This window comes from Polyodon spathula, chromosome 17, assembly GCF_017654505.1.
Source record: "Polyodon spathula isolate WHYD16114869_AA chromosome 17, ASM1765450v1, whole genome shotgun sequence".
Taxonomy (NCBI): Eukaryota; Metazoa; Chordata; class Actinopteri; order Acipenseriformes; family Polyodontidae; genus Polyodon; species Polyodon spathula.
In genome coordinates this window covers 11705368-11732232 of record NC_054550.1, presented here as the reverse complement: position 1 = coordinate 11732232, position 26865 = coordinate 11705368, and the positions used below count along the sequence as shown (strand labels likewise).

General features: G+C 36.2%; 1 protein-coding gene across 1 annotated transcript in view; it reads right to left on the bottom strand.

The window, feature by feature from the left end:
• LOC121330143 (USP6 N-terminal-like protein) overlaps positions 1 to 25320 on the bottom strand; it is a 100225-nt gene extending 74905 nt beyond the window's left edge. The window contains exon 1 of the mRNA XM_041276443.1: positions 25138 to 25320. The gene's annotated coding sequence lies outside the window, so the exon portion shown is untranslated. The remainder of the gene's footprint in view (positions 1 to 25137) is intronic.
• Positions 25321 to 26865: the final 1545 nt, after the last annotated feature.

The window sequence follows — 26865 nt, the reverse complement described above, 5'->3', positions numbered from 1 at the left end:
AAAAAAAGTGTAGATTTATAAAATACAGGTTTTAGTGTAGCTCGACCTCCGATACCACTATTTAGTAAGTCCGCCCATCAGTGCATGTACATTATGCATAGCTAAGTAAATGTGTCACGTGCTATAGGTTTACCAGTGTTTTGCTAAATTCAAAACTGCCAGAATGTAGGCCCTATAATAAAAATACCTACAATAAGGAAAATCAATGATTTGTTCAGTTTAAAGCTTAAGTACATTGTCAAGTGTCAAATTATAATTTCAAGTGATGATTTACAATTGCATTATTATGGAAAACAAATCTCTCTATCGTAATCAGGATCTGCCATTTATTAATATGGAATATCGGTAATCTGAATCAGCCCCAAAAAACACAATGGTGCATCCCTAGTTAAAAGTGCCTGTCACTTTGAGCTGTGTAAGCTATGTGGTTTGCAGTGCTGTCCTTTAGAAAGAAACTTTAAGCACTACATACACTGTAGTATACTATTGTAAATGTGCATATTACAGTATTAATCCTGTTTATATGTAACAATTTATACAGTAAGAAGGCTTGATACACCAGAGTATTCTATTGTGTTAGAGTTTTATATGTAAAGCATTTATTGCAAACAAACGCAACCATGGTAACACAACATATGTATGGCATTAAGAATAAGCTCTGATATACAGTGGCTCTCAAAATTGATTTAATTTGGAGTTTTTGCCACTGATCAGCATAAAAAAGTCCATAATGTCAAAGTGAAAAATACAGTCTACAAATTGTTCTAAATTAATTATAAATACAAAACAGAAAATAATTGATTGCATAAGTATTCACCCCCTTGAGTCAATATTTGGTAGCGGCACCTTTGGCAGCAATTACAGCCATGAGTCTATTTGGATAAGACCCTACCAGCTTTGCACATCTGGACACTGCAATTTTTGCCTATTCTTTGCAAAATTGCTCAAGCTCCATCAAGATAGATGGGGACCTTTGGTGTACAGCAATGTTCAACTGTTTCCACATATTCTCAATTGGCTTGAGGTCCGGGCTTTGACTCCAGGACATTAACCTTTTTGTTTTTAAGCCACTCCAGTGTAGCTTCGGCTGTATGTTTGGGGTCATTGTCCTGCTAGATGATGCATCTTCTCAAGTCCCAGGTCTCTTGCAGACTTCAGCAGGTTTTCCTCCAGGATTTCTCTATACTTTACTGCATCCATTTTACCCTCTACCTTCATGAGCTTTCCAGGCCCTGACGCAGAGAAGCATCCCCATAGCATGATGCTGCCACCACCATGCTTCACGGTAGGGATGGTGTTCTCAAGATGATGTGTGATGTTAGGCTTGTGCCAAACATAGCGCTTAACATTGAGGCCAAAAAGCTCTATTTTGGTCTCATTAGACCATAGGATCTTCTTGCACTTGGTCTCAGAGTCTCCCACATGCCTTCTGGCAAACTCTAGCCGAGATTTGATGTGAGTTTTTTTCAACAATGGCTTTCTTTTTGCCACTCTCCCATAAAGGCCAGTTTTGTGAAGTATGCACACTGTCTCCCAGCTCAGCCGTGGAAGACTAACTCCTTTCGAGTTGCCACAGGCCTCTTGGTGGCCTCCCTGACTAGTGCCCTTCCCGCCCGGATACTCAGTTTTTGAGGACGGCCTATTCTAGACAGATTCACAGTTGTGTCATATTCTCTCGATTTGTTAATAATAGACTTTACTGTGCTCTGGGGGATATTCAATGCCTTGGAAATGTTCCGATATCCTATACCTGATTGGTGCTTTTGAAGAATCTTATTCCGGATTTGCTTTGAATGTTCGTCTTCATGATGTAGTTTTTGTTAGGAAATGTACTAACCAACTGTGGGACCTCCCAGAGACAGGTGTATTTAACCTGAAATCATGTGAAACACTTTAACTGCACATACGTGGACTCCATTCAACTAATTATGTGACTTCTAAAGACAATTGGTTGCACCAGAGCTTATTTAGGTGTGTCATAGCAAAGGGGTGAATACTTATGCACTCAATTATTTTCTGTTTCACATTTGTAATTAATTTAGAACAATCTGTAAGTTTTATTTTTCACTTTGACATTATGGACTTTTTTTTTGGATTGATCAGTGCCAAAAACTCCTAATTAAATCAATTATGATTCCATGTTGTAACACAATAAAATGTGGAAAAGTCCAAGGGGGGTGAACACATGTGAGAGCCACTGCAGCTGTATTTTAAGCCAGATAACGGCCAGTGACATCTGTAATGGGTTTTCTAGTTAAATCCTGGATCAAATGTTCTAGTTTTGGATGCTGCCTCTAAAAAAATCAGTCTCTGTCACTCTCTTCATTCATAATTACACGTTAGATATTTTTTGAAGCATAAGATCCCAAAAAAATATATACGGTTGAATGGTAATAAATATATTTAAAGTAAAGTTTAAAGTAAGCACAATGGTCCTGTTTAATTTCTTAAAGCCACCATGAGAAGCCCTCCATTAGAGTACTGAAAGTTTTAATGATACACAACAAAATGAAGGAGAGACTACATGAGCACAACTATATGAAAAAGCTTTAAATATGCAGTGAATTGAAATCTTACACCATCCTACTATATGAAGACTACCGCTGACCTCTACTTGACCTGCACTGTTAAACATTTGGGAGCAATTCTAGATGTTTAAGACCTGGAAAACATTTCAACTCTAAACTACTCACTAAACAATCCAGTCTGTATACTGCAAGTACAGATTATTATACTGTTATCCAGTTGTTTTCTATGGAGGTCAGTCATTATGTTATTACGCAATAAGAGAACGACAAATAAAGCACAGCTGAGACATGACACTAATTAATTACACTTGGTCTAAAAGTAGTACTTACTAAAACGCTTCATAGACTCTCGAACCCTACTCTCAAAAACTGTTTCAGTGGACTACAATGAGTACTTCAGACAAACAGAGGTAATAAGTAAATAACTTATAAAGTAGTAAGATATAATGGTGACAATGCCATTGCTATGGCCTGTGCCTGCATCAGCACTGCCACTATCCCTTAAATCAAGTCCAGGTTTCCTACAGCTTTAAAAAACTTACATACTGAAAATAATCTATAAGTGGAACAGTGAAATTGACACTGAGAAACAGTCAGTATATCCTACAATTTACCATCCCAGTACAGATTGTAAATCCTGCGATGAAGCTGTCTTCATAAAGGCTTACATTTTTCAAACTTCAGCCTCCAGCCTCCACTGAATAAAACTTACCAGAACTTTCCAATTAAAAACAAATCCTGGCACTCTTACCTGGTTACAGCCCGATACTGCTTGTTCAAAACATTTCTTTCCGTCTTCAGTATACTGTGTTTAAATACACTTTGTTTTCATTTTCACTTCAATGGTCCCTGGCCTCTTTTTGTAACTCGCAACTCACAATACCGCTGTGACCAATAGTTTTTTAGTTCCATATCACCCATTAATACTACTTTTCATTGGCGCAGATGCCCACATAAAAAATAAATAACTAAAATAAAAAAAGACAAACTTTCCTGTAATTTGTATAAACAAAATAATAAAGTGCTCTATTGGAGTGCTTATTATGATGGGTTTCCTGATTAAGAAGATTCCCCAAAAAGTTAAAACTTTAAACATTTTCTTAGTAACATACTGTGGCAAACTGGTTGATTGTGTACAGGTGCAGGAATGATGCAGTGCGCTATGAACAGAATGTACTTTTATTGTACAATCCAGGTCTGATGACCAAACAATGATCCCCAACAATATGCAGCAATGTGTAATGCACAGGGTTAATAATAACGGGTTTGCAGTCCCAAACAATAAGCACAAGTACCCCTCCCACAATGTATAACCACAGTCACCAGTCCTGGATGTGTGCTGTAGTGCTCGTGGTGGGTGATACAGTTTAATGCGTGACAATAGTGTAATGCTGTTCCGGGTTTTATGCAGGCCCTTAGCGACAGCTGCGGAAGGTGTTAGCCATCTATTAATATACAAGCAACAATTATAGACAAGACAAACAAACACACACGATACGTTATCACAATACTGCACGGGTCCTTTCGGGTTATTTCTCATAACCAAAGCAAAGGAACAGATACATCGATTCGACCCCTATGGTAAACAACTGCAGCTGCTCCTGTAATCCGTGGCTGCCAGATTATTTACCTTACGGGTCAATGAGTTAGTGTACTGAAGCTCCGTCTCTTTTCTACATGACTGATTTCCTTTTAACCCTCGGAACAAAGTGTCAGGTAATGTAGTCCAGAGTATTCTGTTCCTGTTACTTAGTGGCCTCACAAGTTGGGAGGGAGATTTACCACCAAAAATCATGGTCTTTCTGTCACACATACAGATCCCTTTTTCCATAGTAAATGCACAGTGTAACTGCACATGTACTGTGGTACTTTTATAAGGGCTGCTACGGCTAGTAATGCATTGCAGGTGTAAGGAACCGTAGTGCATGGAAATGTCTCATAAGCAATGGCTGTAGCCATCTGGAGAACAGATTTCCACCTACATCTTCCCTGAATAATAGGCCATAATCATTGAATAGTATCCAGAACAACAAAATCACCTTGCAGACTTTTCATTACAAAGCACTGCTGCCCATGGTTGCCCTACACCTCGCTGACAATGTCATGGCAAGTGTGCCATACTGTATGAGTGGGGTGCTATTATTTTCAAATAGTTTCCTATTCGACATTTTCATGTATTCAAATACCCAAAATAAAGAATAAAAGGCAAATATGCATGTATACTACAGCAGACAGCATAAAAAAGTGTAAACCGCTAAAGTTTAAGTTCACTCTTCAGAGGAGCCGGCCCGGTTCACAAAGTGTAAACAACGTCCAAGATGAGATTTCTTTGTTCAAGTTACTCTGCTTACTCAACAACCTGTAAATAATTCAAAACAAGGACACCTGGTTGTACTTTTAATGGTCAGTGCAAATGTTGACGTTACTCCATCCATTCACAGAAAGTCAACAGTGTTTGTTTTACATTGTACTGCAGTCCACAGATTTAAAAAAAATACTTCCATGCTGTTTTCTCATTAGTCATTGCGTTGTTCTGCTTAGCATTTAGTACGTCTTTATATTCAACATAAAACTAAACTAGCGTTCTAATTACAATGTTACCGAAGTTTGGCTTCCTTTTCAGCACTTGCTACATCCTTTTGTTTACAAAGTTAGCCATGCTCGCAGAGGCAGTTTCACGACTGCCTAGCAACAGCGGCTGTGTGCAGTTATTACAGGGGCCCTCAAGCAGGGGATCTGTTAACATTAGCTGAAAACAAGGCAACAAAATTGGCAACAATATCAAACAGAATACATTTACTGTAGAACTTTCCCGTACAAGCATTGCATGATTAATTAGTGTCCTTACATTTAATCTGCCAATCTCATTCACATGAACACGCAGGGTTTAACGCTCTTTGAACACTTGTTAAGTGGCAGCATTTACTAGTAGCTTCTACTAGTAGTTAAGCCTTTTTCGAGTACTCAAATATGTAATATGCTATTCAAATAGTTTTCTATTTTCGTGTAATCGTGTGTTCCAGTACACTGACCCATCCCTAGGTACTACACTCAGTGACTTCAGCTTTAAGAACATAACATGACAAATTACAAATGAGTCATGACAAATTATGATGTTGAAGCTCAAAATACCTAAAACTGCACAGATAGCTAGCTTGACCACTCATCCGTTTCTCACACAAACACGCTTTTAATAGCACTGAGAATAACCTCTAACCATGTTCTGGTACATCTTACACTGCAGCTTACATGATTTATTAATAAGATATTTTAACCAAAGTGAAATTATATATCAGTATGTCTTGTTTTATTTAAGAAAGCACAACATGGCTGAAATATACCAAGCTACCCAACTTTAACAAAGACTACATTTACTATTCCTCAGAGACCTTACATGGCAATCTATAAACATCTGCAATTCAAATCAGCTTTTTGGACAAATCGTAATGCAGTACTCAATTTGCACTTCTATTAATAATAAACACTACATACAACATAGTAATCAACATAAATTAGTATACTACAAGAACAATCTTATCGTGAAAAGTGTTTTTACATATATATTTTTTATTTTATTTGGCATACACATACTGGTTATGTATAAATACATTCATACCACATTAACATTATCAAAGTTTGCAAGAATAAAGAAATCGACACAGGACTATACTCAGGGTATAATGGCATTGCAGTGATATGCTACAAGGTAATAATGGAACACCTGGTCAGTATTTCAATGAGGTAGTTCCATTATTACCTCTTGAACATTCCACAGCAATGCCATGATCACTATTATACTATAACTTGTGTTAAATTTAATTATTTACCTTTGGTTTGTCCGAAACATGTACTGTTGTCCAGTGGAAGTCAATGTGAAGCGTTTTTTCAGCAAGCTGTCGTTTTAGAAAAGGGGTCATTAATTAGAGTAAGCACAACTGTACTTTATTTAGCGTTCTTTTATTAAGCAATAACAGAATGGCTGACCTCAACAAAAACAATTATAAAGCAGAGTCCGTCATTGTTTATTTTGCAGTATTGCACTTCCTACAGAGAGTTGCCACACCCACCACCCATGCTTTTTTTTTTTTAGACAGACAGACAGATACTGTAAGTATAAGGGGCAGCTGGTGGCCAACATAAATGGGAAGGCAGAGTAAGGAAGAGGCTTAGGGTCCTCCTAAACTCCCAACATTGTATTCGGACTGACAATTTTCATATTATTATTATTATTATTATTGGTAGCATACAGGTGTTACAGGGCAGTAATGTACAGGGTTACAATGCAAGATTAATATTTAAATACAGGATAGGTTGCAGTAAGTGCAAATAATACTACTAAAATACAATATTAAATAGGATGCAATAAGATAGGATTACAAGTTATATAATGACATAATAGTGGTGCATCAGTGCAAGGATAGTGCATTAGCTCAGGGTCCAGTAACGTGCTGTTTAGGTCAGGGAAGTCCAGTGCATAGTAGGAGGGATAGATCTATAAGTGCAGTCTAAACAGGTGTACCCCAATTTGTCTGTTAAACGCATTTTCTCCACTAGCTAACAGAAAAAAGTAGCCCATCATAGCTTATTCTAATAAACGTAACTGTTACACACTGCTATGTTTAAAAATGCACTGTAAATGACATTGATACACCATTTTGATTTCAAGACCACGTCACTAACATATTTTGCATAAAATATATTGACTTCATTGACCAACAAAATACTTGTACACCGTACAGGCGAAAAGAATGTGAAACAGTTTACCTTGGCTGGGGAAAACAAACAAACAAACAAACAAACAAACAAACAAACAAACAAACACTGCTGGGGCTAAAATGATAAACACAACTTCCAAGAAACACTAACAGAGAACAAAAAAAACAGTAAACAACTAGATTTGTTCCCAGAGAAAGGAAGTCATATCATAATATGAAGCTTTGAAAATATATCCAAATTTACTGATGCTCTCACTGTCACAATGCAATAGGCATATGGGCGCGCAGTGTCTTCTGGGAAAAGTAGTTTATCTGGTACACACTGAAAGGTGTTTCCAAATAGGAGAAATGCAGATGAAAAATATATATATATATATATATATATATATATATATATATATATATATATATATATATATATATATATATATATATATAAAAGAAAGGGAAAGAGGGGACTTGACTGAAATCTTTAAAATCGGAAATGGTATAGATAACATTAACCCAAGACACTACTTCAAATTTAACACAGGGGGAAGAACAAGGGAGCATAAATGGAAGCCGAGTATAAGGAAGTTTTGAACAGAAGGTAGGAAGTCCTTTTTTACAGGTATAAATGTATGGAATAGCCTACCAGGTGAAGCAGTAGGATCTAAAACACTGAGTACTTAAAAAAGACTTTTAAATTGGTTCCCCCTAGTAGGGGAGACTAACAAGGGACAAACCTTGATAAGCCGAATGGTCTTTTCTCATTCTCGGACTTTTCATATGTTCTTAAATATTTAAAATGCAATGCTATAGATGAAAAGTTGCTGATTCTTTACCCTAATCATTTCCTGTACTCTAGTTAAAATTAACAGATCTAGCTGATAAATATTTTCATATAAAAGCAAGTAACAAAAAGATTCTCAGCACAATGACAGGGGGAAGGAGGGGCAGTGGTATATTTCATAATCAGAGAAAATACATTTTAAAGCATTTGTCATCGCTATTATACAGTTAGAGAACCTAAAGCAGATGACGCAGGGCTACAGGGCATGAAGTTAAGGTCATGAAGGCAATGTTGCCTTCGTTGGGCATGAAGATTCAGGGGCACCAAGGCAGTTCTAGGGTGCAGAAAGGCAAACCATAAATCCAACCTAAGGGCTCCAAAGTGATTTCATACTCATTCATAAAACAACAAAAAAGAAATACAGAGAGCCTATTATGTTGATGAAATTATTTCAAACAAAACACAGCCTAATTGTTACAAAATAATCTGGGTTGAAAAACATTAACTGGACTTACCAAATTGGGGCGCAAATAAGAAATTATTGCAGAGTTCAAATTCAAAGAAAAAAAATATTTTTTAGGCAAACTGGCTGAAGACGTACCCATGGCTAGAGCTTAATAACGATAGTGCTCAAATGAGTTGTCAGTCTGCAGTGTCTGCGCAACTGTAGTTTGCTAACCATGGGTACAAAACATGTACAAACAATACAGCTATGAAAAAATAAATTAAAAAGATTGAAATTGAAACTTCGTCAGGCAATGTAGTGCTCTGCATCACAATGATGAACAGCTGGATGTACAGGTTAGATGTTTACACTTGGACTACTATGTTATTTCTCCTATTCGTTTTATAAAGCAGGGAACTGCTACTTGAACCCTGTCATAGCTGCTTGCTCATTTTTTTCATTTCTTTTTTTGGTGTAATAATAGTCTAGGTGATGCAAAACTTTTGGCCAGAGTTGTATATGCTTAAATGAAGGTATTCATTAGAAGAATTAGGCAAACTTAGTTGTCTCCAGAGGTGGAAATATTAAGTTTGGATGTGAGGTGGACTAGCTTTGTATGAAAATGGTATCAAAGAATCTTGGGCATTCCAATATGTTCTTTTTTTGCAATATATCAGGTACCATAAATACTGCTGGAGGAGGTGATACCTTGAGACTTTTACACTAAGTCAATCACTACTAAAATCATGAGAACATTTACAAATGAGGAGGCCATCTGACCCATCTGTGCTTGTCCAGTTCCTTCCAGCTTATTGCTCTCAAAACTTTGTCAAGCTGGATCTTAAAGGATCCCAGTGATTCAGCATCAGCAACAAGACTGCAGTAGGTAACCCATTCCATACCCTCACCACTCTGTGTGAAGTGTCTTTTTGTGTGAAGTGTCTTTGATGTCACTGGTGGTTTACATTTGAATGTTCAGAATGTCCTGTAGCCTAAGGACCCTGCAAAAATCTTTTTATTTGCTTGCCAATCATTTATCCGATACACCTGCAGTATGCCTACTTCATTTCAGAATGTTCTGGATTCCAAAATCAGAGTTACTGCAAAAGGCCGAGAAAAACACAGCGACCAAACCAGCTGATCTGTCGCTTCCTGCTGCCCTTGTCATCATGTACCTAGTGGTTTCACTTGCTTTGTGGCCCGTGTCAATATCTCAGCCTTAACCCTTCTAAATGAAAAAAAAAAAAAATGATGGTGGTTTGTTTTTACTTTTACCATGAGGTTAATTAATATAAAATTAAGTTTTAGAATTCAGGTTTCAGACAACTTGAAGCACATAAGTCTCAAAAATGATCTGATGATGGTTACTCAAACTTTACACTGCAGTCTGAAAACAATTACTCAAATGGAGCAGTTGGCTGTGGCAGTCCTGGGCTGGTGTGGTGACCCTCTGCCTTCCAGGACGTGGCCTGTCCCTCACAGAGCCGGTTTCTTGGTTTCTCTGGACTAGTCTGCGGATTGCTGAAGCAGAACATCTCATTCTCCGGACAACTTCTCTCACAGACAGGTCACCTTTAGTCATGCCGATAGCAACCAGGCGTTCTTCATTACTCAAGCGGGATATGGTCATATCTTTCGCTGTTCTTGTGTTCATTAAAATCATATCTTTTTCAAATAGCTATTTATACAGATTCTTAATGAACTCTTTATGGCAATTTTAACTAAACTCAAATAAACACTGAGCACCTGGCGTTTTTTTATAAAAGCAAATGACTTGAGCCCAGTATTTTGTTATCCCAAGGAACAATACTACTCAAACAATCTGCTCACTATTTAAAATGTAAATAACATTATGTATGTGCCTGTGACAGAGAAAGAATTAATCTTGGTTATAAATCTCCTTCCTGACCTGTGAGGACTCTGTGCTCAGACAATTCATTCCAAGGGTTAAGTGGAAGTCAGCCATCTAGAAAGGGGGCGGAGCTACCAAGTCATCACCCCATATGGGAAGCGAAGTAGCAACAGCCGACTGGAGGACAAACGGTTGCACCCGCTAACCAAGAGGGCTTGACTGACGGTACAAAAAGGGACGTGGCTAGATGATCTGTTCCTTTTGTTATGGTTAAGCTGAAACCAAGAAAAGAGAACTGTGATTTAACGACAAGTGTTTTAGTTTGTTGTCGAGTCTAATTATACTGTTTGTTATTAGATGGCTAACATGATCTGGAGCTGTCACTACAGGCCAGCACTAAACTTGGACAACACTTCACAACTGTGCACGAATAAATTGTATTTCACCACAAGCACTTAGCACTCACTCTGGACTTGTGATCATGTGTATGTCTTTGTGTGTGTTCTACTGCGTTTATTCTTTCAAACTGTTTATTATTTGGGACTGTAACCCATCATTTGAAACACACATTGCTGTGCATTGCCTGGGATTATTCTTTGTGGTCGGCAGACCGCGATTACAAAATAAACGTAATGTTTGGACCGTAAACTTTGTTTGTCTTCTGTTTTGTAATCACATCACCACTACACCTGCACGTTTTCACTGTACATCAGTGTATATATATATATATATACACACACACACACACACAATATATATATATATACATACACACACATACACATATATATACACACACACACACACACATATATATATATATATATATATACACACACACATATATACATATATATATATATATATATATATATATATATATATATATATATATATATATATATATATATATATATTTATATATATATATATATATACCCGATGACATCCAAAAGTTTTCACTTTGAAATTAAAGAATTTAATTACGTTAATGCAAAAACCAAAGGACACTTGTGAATGTGGTAGGTCCATATATATATATATATATATATATATATATATATATATATATATATATATAGTATATATATATATATAGGATATATATATATATATATCATATATATATATATATATATATATATATATATATCTATATATATATATATATATATATATTACATACATAATATGGAATACACTACATACAATATCTAGCATACATATATACACACAAACACTTGTCACACCTTAATTTATCTATTCTGCTTTTTTTGCCCTTTATACCATAAAAAAGTGTCCTTTGGTGTAACTACACATTTTTCTAGAAATAAATTGCCTTATGTTCAGTTTCTATGCACATAAACATTCATATATTACTATTTAGCTATCCTGCTTCACAAGCATACAATTACATTTCCATATTTATTTCTTTTTTCTTTAAATTCTTTGTGATGATTCCACTTTTTTTAGTATGAGCTCAAAATAATACCTATAAATAAAAAAAAGGACTAGAAAAGACTAAAATGATTTTTTCCCCCCACATTTAATTGATATATTCTATGTGTTTGTATAGACACAACAAGTTTCACACAAATACCTGCACTTTAATACAATGAATGTATCGGTTACACCACAGGAGCAAAGCAGGTTACCCCAGAGGACTTCTGATTGTTATACTCAAACCATTAAAATACAGACCTAAATTATGTATTTATAATCTTAAAGGAAAACAGCCACATTAGTAGTGAATAATTGTTTAACTTTATTGGTCATTTGCATTGCTTTTTTTTTTTTTTTTTTTTTTTTTTTTTTTTTTTTTTTTAATTACTACTAATCAACATTGGTGAACAGAGGAACAGAACAGAAATTTAACATGAGAAAACCAATAACATTTTGCATTAGTCACTTTGAAAGTATCACACTGCTGATACTGAAAAGTCAACAGCTACCAGGCGTTTGTAAATTTCATCCAGTCGGCACTGCACAGTTTGGAACATCTGGAAGTGGAAGGCTGGCTCAGTAATTACTGCAACAGTATCAGACTTGTAATAAATTACATCAGAAACTCTAGGCCAGACAAATGAATTCTTATCATTTAACTGACTCATGCAGTTTACTTTGCCTGCTAGTATCTCATCAGGGACATGGACATTTGAGCTGCATATATGGGACTAAAAAGAAACAACTACACTTGCCACAGCCTGTAGCAAAGACACCATGTAAAAGACAACGTTAATATGCTGCACCGATATGCTTGCTTCTGCCTAAGACTAACGATTCTGTTCTTCCAGTCTTTCCAAACCCAATACAAAGGGATATTTCCAAAGAGCCATATGGTTGAGCGCAATTAACCATGACCAGCTCTTTTTAAATCGTTTTAAAATCTTCTAATAATTGTGGTTTCAACTTACAGTTTCACTGTATTTCCAACACAAGTCAGAAATATTTTGCTTTAAAGTAAACTTGCTGATCTCTAATTTCAATAGGCAAATGCAACGGTATACTATCCCTTCCCTACTCCCCAAAACAAAAATACTGCACACACAAATATGAGAGAATTAAATGGTGAAACATTTCACACTCTGGTACCGCTGGTACCATTTGCATACACTGTCACTGCCTAGCACAGGCAACAAACAGCAAAACAAATCAGCAACTGCCAGCAGCAGACTGGTGTTTTCTGCTGTAATACTAAACACCTTTATTAAAAGCATCAATACAAACTCTATAGAAACTGCTTAGTATTTGCTACCCCCTGCTAAACACCCAAGTGAGTGTGCCATGCAGTACTAAAAACAAACTTACCCACTTAAACATTTTAGTTCCATTTATACCCATACATTTTTCTACTCAGGCTTAAATGACTAGAGGGGTTTATGACTGAACCCAGTGCACGCACACAGAGAGGGTCCTCAAAATTGTATAATAATGGAAAAGTACCTAAACGGGTATAAATATATAAATAAAAATAAGAGTTTATCAGATTACAGTCAAATGTAAATCGGAAATGTCAATAAATACGGTTTCACATTGTTTTTGCTGTTGTTTATAATTAGTAAACGAAACGTATACTTTCGTGAATGTCAGCTCTTTGTTTAACATTCATGGTTCGTCAATGTAATTTGAATGTTAGTTTAATTTACTTCTGCTGGATGCACAGTATAAATGTCATCTGGTCAGCTGCTCAATCGTGGTGGAACTCCAGGGGTGTTTTGTGGTCTGTTACTTTAACTGTGCTACTTCCAGTTCAGAGGTTTTTTGTCGTTTTTTTAATTTTATTTTTATTATTACTATTTGTGACTTTTTGACATTGTGGTGCTTTGCTGATAATTAAAAATAGCTGACATGTTGCATACTTTATTTATTTACACATCTATACATGCACGCTATTCTCTTCCAGCATCTAATAACAAGGCTGTTTTGGCAGAAGAAATGGCTGCACTTAATGCTTTTATGGCTGAGATTCCTGTCAACAGTTCTGCACAATACAGCAATTCAACGGAGGATTATATGGCTGAGGATGACTTTCCAGTCCTCACTGACGAAGTAGCACCCAATTCCTTACACCCCAACATTCCAGCTTTCAAAAATGACGTGTGTGCTACCAAAAAATAAAAAATAAAATGTAAAGACATTTTAAAAACAGCAGCCTACCCCCACCCCCCCCCCCCCCCACACACAGCAGGGTACTGTAGGTAACTACATATTGCAGTTAAAGTATTTAGTTAAAGCTAATTTCAAATCAAGTCTCCCCTAATTTTTCTTTGTTCTGGGCTTAAAAGATTCAGTTCATTCAACCTATCTTTATAGCTCATTCCTGCCCAGGGACTAGTCTGATTGCTCTTCCTTGAGCCCTCTCCAGGACCACAATGTCCAACTGGACACTGACCAGAATAGGACAGTCTCACCAGTGTATTATACAACCTCATCTTAACCTCCTTCCACTGGAAAGGTATACAATAAGCTTCTGGTTGCACAAGTCTGCATGAGACAATATTAAGTTACATTTGTGTGAAACTAAAGCAGTGCTCCATTCAGCATGCCATTTCTCCAAATGAATGGTAAAGTTACCAACAGGACAAACACAGAATTATAAATAGAGAACACACCATGAACGTTCATAGAGTACTGTACTTACTACACAAGGAAGGGAGTCACTAAGGGAACTTCATTTACAATGACCACTTTCACCTTTTGTGCTCTCCTAACCAAAACGAAAAGAAGTTCTCTAGATAGGTCTGATAGTTTACCAACAGTCATGGGTTTGCAATTCATATCGCCCGACGCCCAGGACAACAAGATTTGTGTGAAGGACAACAAGTTTTGCAGTTATACTTTGCCAGTTGCCAGTTAAACTAAATGTATTTTTCCTATGTTCGTTCTGTTGCTAAAAACACACTCCGGGTATATTTCTAGAGAGCCACACAAGTTTCTGAAAACTGAACTGCAGAAGCATCTACACAAACATGTGGTCAAGCCTGCACTTCTTGGGATGTTTTCAGAAAAATTGAAGTTCACTTTCTACAAGCATTTGAAGACAAACTTTCCCAGGCATAAAAATGTAATGTGCATTTTCTTTCGATTTTAGTGTTGCTATTTACCATATATTTACATATTTTTTTTAGATTTAAACACTATATTTAAAAAAAAAAAAAAACACTTTTGTACTAGTGTTGAACAGAAGCAATATTAGTTACTGCAATCCATCGATTTGTGAAACTATTAAAACATGAAGATTGACAAACATTTTTACAATGATAGAAATGAATGCTTAATATCAGGTTACCTATACAATATAGCATTATTATTTAAAAATAAAGTAGACTGTACATTTCATGGCAATGTGTTTATGTATTAACTTATGTACTTCTTTTTCAGTGAGAGTAGTGCAGGAAAATAAATGTTGCCCTCCCCTCCCCAAAAGAAAACACCTTCACGGTGTGAAACCAGGATTGCTGTGCTGCAGCGGAGTTCCAGTTAGCCATCATGGAACAAGATGTTAGAGGAGGAAACACTGCTGTAAAATGTTGTACACCCTTTAAAAAACATGTATCTCATACAAATAAACAATACAAAAACATTGTGTCTGTGCAGAATTTGATGGAACCAACTGTAAATATTGCATGCATTTTAGTAGAAAAGCAGTATAAAAAATGCAGAGAAACTTGACAGGTTATGCACAAATCCTTTAAAAACCTGGGGTTCAGCAGTTACAAAACTGAAAGAACACCAAGAAAATTCCAGAAAGCAGCAGTAATAGTTGGCAACGATTTCTTATCTGTGATGCAAAGTAAAACACCTGTACATCAGGAGTTGAATTCCACTTATAAAGAAAGATTGGGGGGAAAAAAGGCAATCTATTTTTATATTTGAATAACTCCCAAGTATTGTTTATATCATTGTACTCTTAGTATGTGACTTGCATTTACTAGCAAATGTGTTCCAAACTGCACTGAAAGGAACAATTCCTTAAAGTTTGTTATTTGTTGAGACGAGGAGTCGTCACAGGAAGCCTTTTGTATCTTGAAGAATATTGTGAGCCAGTCAAACTACAAGGCTAAATCCGCCCCTGTTATTCACAAATTGATGGATTGTGTTCACTGCTAAAATCTTTATTATACTCACTCTGAGTATACTTAAGCTCTGGACAAGTAAACTTTCTTATTCGGTAATGTTTCGGTACCTATAAGTGAGTGTTTCATTTTAAATGCAGTAGAAGAATTCAGTGTTTTAATCAATGTCAGAAGCAATAATCCAATAATTTTGTGTCTCAATCATAGGCACTTAACTTTGTTAAAAAGTAGGTGGCAAACTGAAGGACTAACTGCCGAGCTCAGAGAGAGGCACATTTATTTACATTTACAATTAAGAAGCTCTAAGAAACCAAGCAAACTTTGCTCTTGTGAAGTTACGGTTTTAGTAATTACAAACCAACAAGATTGGGCAGGTGTTTCAGCACGAAATGTTCAATATGTACTTACTGAGCGTGCATTAATTACAAACACATGTAGCACCAAATGGCACAACCAGTACCAATGGCATCTCTGCACAGTGCTGCACCTTGAAACCCCACAGGCAGCTTAAAAAGGAAAGTATTAAACAAAGAAAAGCAAGTACTGTTCTTTTGAAGGTAAGATTTCCCTAATTTAAGGCCGTTCAAAATACTTGCCATGTCAGAAACACTGGTTTACTATATACAAATACAAAGACTTAATTGTTGTTATAGCAACCAAGTCATTTCTTGCTAGTTTTAAAATATTTATATTTTAGCAAGTTTTGCACTTGCTCCGGATTGGGTACATTATGATATATCTTTAACAAGGGCTGACAGAGCACAGAATGACAGGAAGTGTAATATAAGCAACATAAGAATTATCCTACGATTTCAGGAACGTCGCATTTAAAGTAAGACTACACTGGCTATTGTCATTTTTTATACACAAGTAAGCTTACCTGACTTGAACAACGTCTTAAACGATGCAGGCAAATTCCTACTGTAAGAATATTTGATTGAATAAGTACAAGCTTTAATATGAATGATGAATAATTATTTCAATAAAGAAAAACGATTTCAATAAAGAAAAGTTTGTAATGAAAAAAAAACATTATAGCCTACTTCACTAAAGTAAAAACAGGCTTCTTTATTTTGAAATACAGCTGCCTCAGATTACCAGTGCTTAATAACAGTACATTATATTTAGAGTTGATGTTGAACTAAACCCATTCCCGTCCCCACAGCAACATGAACCTACCGACTTCCTTATTATCTGTCTGGTTCTCTCTTGCCATTATTTCAATCCATATATTTCATGAATAAAGAATAAAAACAAACTAAAAACTAACAACTACCTAGTCTATATTTAATTAATATTTTTTGTAGTCTCCACCAACTGCCCAGCATCCTCTGCTAACCGCCACTACCGCTGCTAACGTGTGGTAAATAACGCAGTACTTTCTTTTTTTTATTACATGTTAAACTGTGTTAAGGCAAAACCATAACAAAACACAGAAAAACAATGTGCGTGTATGGAGCAAAAAAGTATAGGACACAAAATATAGTTTGCCTCCCCCTGTGCCCGATGGGAGGCGCCTATGGCCTGAAACAAGTTAGTTAAACAAGAGAAAACAAAATATTACATATACACACACACACACACACACACGTATATATGTGTGTGTGTGTATATATATATATATATATATATATATACACACACATTTTACATACACATATACACATATATGTATGTATATACATTTTATATAAAAATATAGTTTGCGGGCTACCTGTGCCCGATGGGAGGCGTTATTTGAAATGAAAATTTGTACAGTTAAACAAATGTATAAATGGGTGTGTGGTATATACATAATACACACACACATATATATATATATATATATATATATATATATATATATATATATATATATATATATATATATATATATAAACACACATATACATATATATATATATATATATATATATATATATATATATATATATATATATGTGTGTGTGTGTGTGTGTGTGTATGTATGTAATGTTTGTTCTCAAAAGAGAACAAATTGACATTGAACAAAGTAAAGTATCTGCGGAGGGTAGCCGTGTCCCATCCGGCACATATAAGGCAAACATTAAATTGTAATATATATATCTATATATAGATGTATATGTGTGTGTGTGTGTATATATATATATACACACACACACACACACACACACACACACATATACATATATATATATATATATATATATATATATATATATATATATATATATATATATATATATATATATATATATATATATATATATATTTTTTTTTTTTTTTTTTTTTTTTGCCATTTTACACAAATCATAGGAATGGACCTGTGAAGGAATTTCATCTACAGATGGAAAACTTTCCACCCATGGAAATATAGTAATTTGCTGCCACTCACAGGTTGGGGTGGGTTTAAAGTATTCAGATTGATTCAATGATAGATACGAGTCAGGAAGGACAGATATTACCGAACTACACTGGGAAAGGAGGTTTGTTTTTGTTTTGTTTTAAATTGTAGTAGGATTTGGGTTTTATTTAAATGGGAAAGGGGTGAAGTCAACATGAACCAAGACTATTTCAGATTACACTTTTTTGTAACAGGGGTGTTTTATTGGTTTTTATCAGTTAAAACCAAAAATCAGAAGGCCTAGCTATTGCACTAACAACAAATGCCCCAAATGGCCCTCACTGGAAGGGAGTGTTGTAATGAAAATTTCAGTCCACACTGTGAAATTTCATTATTGCCTGGCTGACAATGCAACAGGAAGTAGTAACCATCACTTAAACCACTGACATTTTCCACTTCGGTGCAGAAATGCAAACACATTGCGCACTACAGCGCTTGCATAGTTTAGCTTCTTGGTTACTGAGCTAATGTGGATAGCTCAAGTTTGTCTTGAAGAATTCTTTACTAAGCAACACATGTTTTAGCAATGAGCAAAATAATGAGGTGCCGTTATATCCTAGGGGAGGCTATTGGCAGTTGTTTTCTGCTTAGTCCTGTTCACTAATTTGAACTCTCTGTTCCTTTACAATTTACATCCTTAAAATTCTTCCATAACTACTAAACATTTCATTTAGAATTTGATGCTGAATCAATGGGATTCTTTACGACCTGACTGATGTTTTTAGATCAGTCAGCTACTAGGGTTTGGCCACACAGCTTTCTCTTTGATTCTTATGTAAGGTCATTTTATTTTCTTGCAGACACCCAAATGTAGAGTGTACGGCACTATGCTCAAAACAAGGGGAAGTGTCTCTGGGTGTGCAGAGAGCCGCGCTTAATGGATTAAACTGCAGAACCCGGGCACTTGATAAGAAGTGAATTGGACAATGTGAATAATGTGAAATTAAAGCAAGGACATTTGAGTATCCGTAAAATATCGCTATTATATTGCATCAACAGTGAAAAAGTAAAACAAAAAAAAAAATGTGGAACAAGGGCTTAAGCCAAGGTAGCTATAATTAAGGATGTGGTTTTAAAAATAAATAAATAAATAACAGATCTTTAAAAAGTCATCTTTAGCAGGGCTCTCTGGCTGCTCAAACTATGCACAATGATTTGTGCTACAATAAGAGACACCCTAAATGCAGTGTATTAAACGTAATATAAAATCACAAGGCATATTTTTACGAGACAGCATGTACTGGAATTCTGATCAATCGTAACAGTGGTCCATTTCTCATACTGAATTTAAAATTCATTTTACGTTTTTCTCCAAGCAAATTTCAAAGAAGACATTAGATCATAGTAAACAGTGATCTAAGTAACATTGAACAGCTGAAATAACTGGGTAGAAAAAAAGGTTTAGATACTGAACATTATTTTCTACCATAAAAGAGCCATTTGTTGCTAGGATTAAACAGAGGACACGCAAATCTGTACTGTCAAATTGATACCACAGCAACTCTGAAGCAGTGTTCATATAATAACACAATCATCATTTGAAAGTTAAATATTGGGTGTATTTATTGCTGATCATAACAATTCATTGCATTCTTTCTACTGTCACCTGACCAAAACATGTATAAAAAGCCAGGTTAGAAAATAAGATAATTTAAACATGTGATTTTATTTATATATAGTGTGGCAAAATGTGGTTGCTTTGCCACGCTTCGGGATCTTTAACACTGTCTTTAACTGTAAATGAAATACTTGGACAGATAGGATGTACACATGTGCCTGCATGTTTATCTCCAGTACACAAAAACAAAAGCCTAACTCCACCAAGGAGCGCTTAACTAAGCTTCTCAAGTCCTAGCTACGAAAAAACAGATGGCTAGGCCGTTTACCAGTATCACAATACCTTTCCATATCAGCCTTTCTCCAAAGGGCTTCCTCCAGGCCTTAGTCTTAACACAGACCTCCCTATCAAGAGTCAGACCTGCTATTTTACACACCTGCTTAATCCCAGACAGATGTCCCTCGTTAAACTAGAGCCAGGTGATTCCAATCCTGGTTAATACCAACCCTATGGCATTCTGGGGGATGTAGTCCTGAACCGTACCTTTCCTCCCCCTTTTCTGCCACAAATTATAATATATATATATATATATATATATATATATATATATATATATATATATATATATATATATATATATATATATATATATATATATATATATATATACATAGACACACACAAACATATATGGGTAGCAGAATGTCCAAAATCTTCGGGGTACAGACTACAAACCTTTCGGACGCTAGGTCGGGGGGAGCCTGGGTGAGCATTATTGTGGGCTATAAAGAGCATATCTTATACCCAGCCCTGTTTTAAAACAAACATGTCTATTTGTTTATTGGAAAAATGTAAACATATGCCTCTCGTTCTGAGTGATGTTTTTTTTTTATTATTAAATATTTGTACTAATTTAGGGAAAGTTCTTTTTTTATTTATTATTTCAGACAGAGTGAACTCATACTTTATTTTAACTGTAACTTTTCACAGAAAAAATTGCTTTACTATTAACATGTATTATGACGTTGAATAAAATGGTAACATTACATATTCATAGGTTTGAAAAAGAGGGGAGCAGTACAAGCGGGAGTATAAATTGCCATTACGCAGCTAATAAACACTGTAAACTAACTGCTCATGGGAATTATACATGTAAATACTGTATTTATAATTGAGAACTTTTGTCAGAACAAACATATAGAAAGGTGTAAGACATTTCACCAAATACCCACCATCGCATCTCATTTATTTTTTTACAATAATTTCACCCTGTGATGACTTGGAGGTGGTATTTTAATAATAAAAACTGAAATTTTACCACAATTTGAACAATGAGAAATGTAGCAAAATAGCAAAAAGACTGCATTACCACCAATGCTGTACTACTGCGGTCCTGTGCCGTTTCATCATCATAACAGATTTGGGGGACATTTTCAAGCCCACGCAGGGAACCTCTCCCCACCTGGTACTCAGGCTTACCACTAAAAGCTGTACGTCTGAGGTGAGGTGGCTCCTATTCACAGAACAGTCAGCGCCGTCTAAATCAGGATACTGATAATCAAAATTTCTGCTTAAATGGGCTAAAACTCAGATAGACTTCTTCCCAATGCTATTGATGTAATTTAATTTCAGACAGTATTTTCAAATGATGAACGGAAATCACTTTTCAGAGCAAGACAGGTTTGCTTAGCACAGTGCAGCGAGTATGTAATTAGACTGTGACTTGTGTAAATTGAGTAAACCACATTGACCTCCTGAAGGAGCTGGAGTCTCCTGTAGTTTCTCAGGCTGCTTCTGCAAAGAAAGTTGCTGTGTCAACATCGCAGGTGCCTTGCCTTGTGATAAGACGTGATTTAAGTATTTTTCATTTCATGTAGAAATAAAAAACATTGAATTTTGTTTAGGAACAAAAAAAGCAATTGACTCATTTTAAGTGATTTATTTAACATTTAATCATAATGTGATGTGATTTCATTATTTTTCTTTTCATTTTAAATAAAACAGTGTGACTAAGGTTGTCTCAAATGCCTCCCAATTAAGCAACGCCAGCTGTATAGCAACCTTCAATATTAAAGCTACCCGTTATTCTGTATGAAGGCCCCATGCATCAGCAATGTAAACCACTGCTTCTCTCTATAAGAAAACTCAGATGAAACATGGTTTGGGCATTTGATTTAGATATTTAAAAAACAAATAAATAAACAGTTTGCACAGAAGAACAAATAAAATGTTAGTAAAAGTCCTTGACCAATGTTTCGACCATGTAACTTCAGTAGCAAGGACACCCTTCTGTAATGGATATTTTGTTGGTCCCTTGACTGGTCATAATAGGAAGGTTTCACTGTAGCAGGCAACAGAACGTAAAAACATTTATGAACATTTAAGCTCGTCCTGTTCCTATTAGCTGACTGATCTCAGAAATGTGTCAAGTTGGGTCTTAAAGGATCCAAGTGTTTCTACTTCAACAACATAACTAAGTAGCCATACACTCACCACTCTATGTGAAGAAGTCTCCTTCCCACTTTCCTAAGTCTATATCCACTTTATTTCCAACTGTGTCCTCTGGTCATGGGTTCTCTACTGTTGTTAAAGTATTGGTTAGGGTTAACTATGCCAATTCCTTTAAGATTGTAAAGACTTCGGTTATGTCCCCATTCTTCCTTGTTTCAGGCTAGATAAATGAAACAACTTGAACTGAATCTTTCATCATTCTGGCTCCTTGTACCTCACTACAGTCATAAACAACCAACTCCCTCCTTGTGAACACACCATATGAAAATCATCTTACAAGAGGATCTCCCGAACAAAATGCTTTCATAAATCCTAGTGCACTTCGGTATGGGGACAATTTCAATCTCCAAGTGAAGGAAGTAAAAGCCTAAATAACACACAGAAACAACACTTTATCCAAGTACCAGATATCATTTTGGAAAGTCAAAGTACATGTTTCTTTCAAAACTGCACTTCTGAGATATATTTAGAAAACAGAACTGCACAACAGGTATAGTTGATGGAATTATTTTGTTAGCTATCAGCACTTTAACTGCTCTCTGACAGGCTCTCACAATTTGAGAACAGTCTGCAGATCTTTTTGAAACTTACACTAGCCCGGCATCCATCCTGGATTTCAGACCTACCTTCAATGAAGTATATTACTGAAATGATAAAATTACTCCTGGTACCCCATTATCTGTATAAGATGTCCGGCTCACCCCAGTATAGCAAAGTATGTAACAAAAAAAAAAAAAAAAAAAAAGGAGTCAGAAGAGGCTTTTTCAATTTGGATTCACCCTTTCCAAAAAAACAAAGGAAAGCGACGATCAAGAGGACTGTATCCCCTAGACATCACCAGTCTCTGCTGTGCCACAGGCTGCCAGTAAAGGGGACGTGGCGATTTCGTATGAGGAGAAACGGTAACGCAAATTCCAGGTTAAGTGGAAAGAGGAGTTTTCGTGGCTTGAGTACAATGAGGATGATGACAAAATGTTCTGCAACATGTGTCGGCAATCCTACATTGGCAGAGACCTTTCTTGATCAGGGCCGAAAATTTTAGAAAGCAAAAAGTCAAAAAACTCCATGCCTCTAAACATCATCATGAGTGTGCAAGAGCAAAGAAGGTCATTTCTCTGAGAGTGTCCAGGGCTAAGCCCTAAACGATCCCCGATCATCTTATAAGAAATGGACAAGGAGCTATTGGCTCGAGTCACTAAACTTTTTAATACAGCGTACTTCGTGGCAAAATCAGAACTCCCATTCACGAAATATTCTGACTGTTAATTTGCAAGTGAACAACAGACGTGATGAAAGATATGCTGTATATCACAATGAAATTTTCAATGTTCGTTGGCCTGGATAAGGATGCCTGCTAGGTTAAAAAATAAAAAAGCAATTTTATTTTTTTTCCAGGCAACCTGGATTTTTTTTGTTTGGTTGCCCTGCTGGGCAACTGGGAAAAAAAGTTAGTGTAGAGCCCTTCATAAAGTACTGCAGCAATGTTGTCACTGACTTCAGTATCACTAAACTCCAGGTGCAGATAAAGGCACTGTTTAATCACACTGCTTAATCACTGCATGCCAGCAGATCTTTTGACTTGAAGTCACTACAATTCTGCAGAGCCAAAAAAATACATAAGACTGTTTTACTGTAGCAAAGAAATCTATCAAACCATGTTCCATATAGAAATATTCTTAAATATATTCTTATATAACAACTAGTATATAGAAATAGCAGTATCACAGCCATAGTTCAGATCCATATTACATGCAATACTGCTCAAATAAATTGTACTTTTTTCAATATATTCTATGTTATTTTAGTATGTCTAAATTTAGCATTACTGACCGTTTAAATAAATGTAATTAATTCACAATTTAGGGTTACACTACTTAGTCAAAATCAGGCACACACGCATCCGATTCTGAAATAATAATAGGGGCGTCTGTGCACAAAACATTGATCTGTTGCAAAAGGGTTCATTTTACTACATGCACGATGGCACGTCATCAAGATAATCGCACAACACATTGTATTGTGCACAATTATACTGTGACTAAGAAGCAATATCTCAAAGCGTTTGGTTTTTAATCATGCAGAAACATGTTGACATGACCACAATAAGCCAGTCCAATCAGGTCACAGTCAAACTGAACGGTACAGTTACTTATTTTTTGTCCGCTTTCCATAAAACTGAAATAGGAAGTCTACATGTAGTACGATTTATTTATTTAACTATACCAGATATGTTCCCTTATTAGTATGCACATGATATTTTAGCATGAATAATCCATGCAGTTTAAAATGATAATTGTTTTCTTATCAGTAATGTGAATTTGAATATTAAGTTTTGCTGTCCCATGGGGGGGAAATGCTACAGTTAAGTGTGCGACTGCTACGCTACGGTTCGATCAATTCCACAGACGACTACTTTAGTTATGCTTCTATTTAAATAATCTAGATAGGAAATCAGATTTTCATTTTTCTGTTAATATAACGAATCACAATCGACGAGTTTAGTTCGTGTCACAGCAAGGTGATTTTATTGTTATACAACTGGAAACATGAGCCCTTCAGGCTAACTAACCTGAGGGCTGCTGCTCTGAGCATTAGTTTGTCACAGAACGTGTGTAGACCAAAAACAAACATGTTTTAATTTAATGGGGATATGGATATCAAGCTACGCTATATCCAAAGCTATTATTATACGCTATTATTGCAAAGAATACCAATGCACGCGCATTACAATATTTAATTACGAAGCTCCTGACTGTATCACTAAAACAAATAATATTAATAAAAACCGTGTCCTTACCGTTTATTGTGGTGTTTTTTTGCTGTCCTCTCAGAATAATTTGCCACTCTTTTCATTATTTTCCTGCTTACAAACTGATTAAACCAACAGAGCTATCACAGAGAAAACAACGTAACAGTACAAACACCACACAAACCCACTGAAACACGGTGAACAAATGGCATCCAAATACATGCTCGGGAAGCGATGCTCTGCAAAACGAGCAAGCGCAGTGAAGCGCGCCTTGCGAGAGAGAGAGAGAGAGAGAGAGAGAGAACTGTCAATTTAGGGAGTGTCTGTATTTTACGATTTTTTTTTTTTTTTTTAACGAAAACATAATTTCCTTTTACTTCGAGGGTTTGACAAAGAGGAAACAACCATGTTCAGATGTATCAGCTTGCTAGTTTATTACTAGGCTTTGCACTGATACGTTACTCTCGTGCATTATGCATTTCTCTGTATTTAAAGTATTAAGGATTTTTTTGTTGTTACTGTATCTTGTAAAGCACTTTGTGATGGTGGTCCACTATGAAAGGCGCTATATAAAATAAAGATTGCTTGATTGATTGATTGATATTTACTCACAATAAATAAACCGGGACACAGGAAGCCAGGTGTGCTGGAGGTGCGGAGGAGTTACAGTTTTGCTCAATGACTTTCAGAACCCCCACTATAGAAATTGTTCCAGAACCACTGTAGGAAGCTGAACCCATATTTTGCTAAAAACAGCAAACCTTTAATTTCTTCAGAAGTCATGTACGATCTGTGGGTTTGGGATCCAGGGGAGCCCTGTGGCAGGCATATATTCAATAGGCGAGTTCACATGCTTGGTCAGCTACGATGGCATTGCGTCCCGGTTGGACAACAGCATATTCTCAACAGCGGCGTAACTTTGGTTTAAAAAGCGTGGGTGGGGGCAGTTTCTGCAGCTGGGGCGTGTATGTGATTATACTATCTAAAATAATAAAATATATGTTACAAACAAATATAACAAAACATTGCATCCCTAGTAATTAAAATACCCAAACATTCCTGAGGCAATCATTCAAAACAATAGTGTTGTCATGAGGGGTGAGTGTGGCAAATTGCAATATTATTCAGTTGCTTTTCCATCCATTATCATTAACCGCTTAATCTTTTACAGAGTCATGGTGAGCCAGAGTCTAACCCAGCAGACACAGGCCTACACCCTGGACTGGACACCAGTCCATCACAGGGCACCACACACAGAGAGAGCAATTTAGAATGACCAATCAACCTGAATAGCATGTCTTTAGACTGTGGGAGGAAACCGGAGTACCCGGAGAAAACCCACGCAGACACGGGGAGAAGATGCACCTGGCGCTGTGAAGCAGCAGCGCTAACCACCATGCCACCGTGCTGCCCTATTCTGTTGCTTAAGTAATTACTTTAGTCTTCAAAGAGCCCCGAAGCGCTGCTCAGATCAGAGCGTGGCTCCAGAATCAGATCCCTTTAGTAGAACCAGCCCCTGAGGCAGCGTTGAGCGCTAGAGTGAGTGTGGAATAATGCAGATTTAATGAGAGGGATGAGAATTTTCTCTATAATATCTTAATTTGTCATCTATAAAATTCCTATTTTTCCTGTTTCTTTAATTCATTTTTTTCTCGTCTCCCTTCATCATTCCCTTTTCCCAACAAGCTACTTATGCTTAGTTCATATTGTAGCGTTCCCCATCAACTGACCCCACAGAGGCACTCTGACCACATTGTTCATGTACAAAGAAGTATT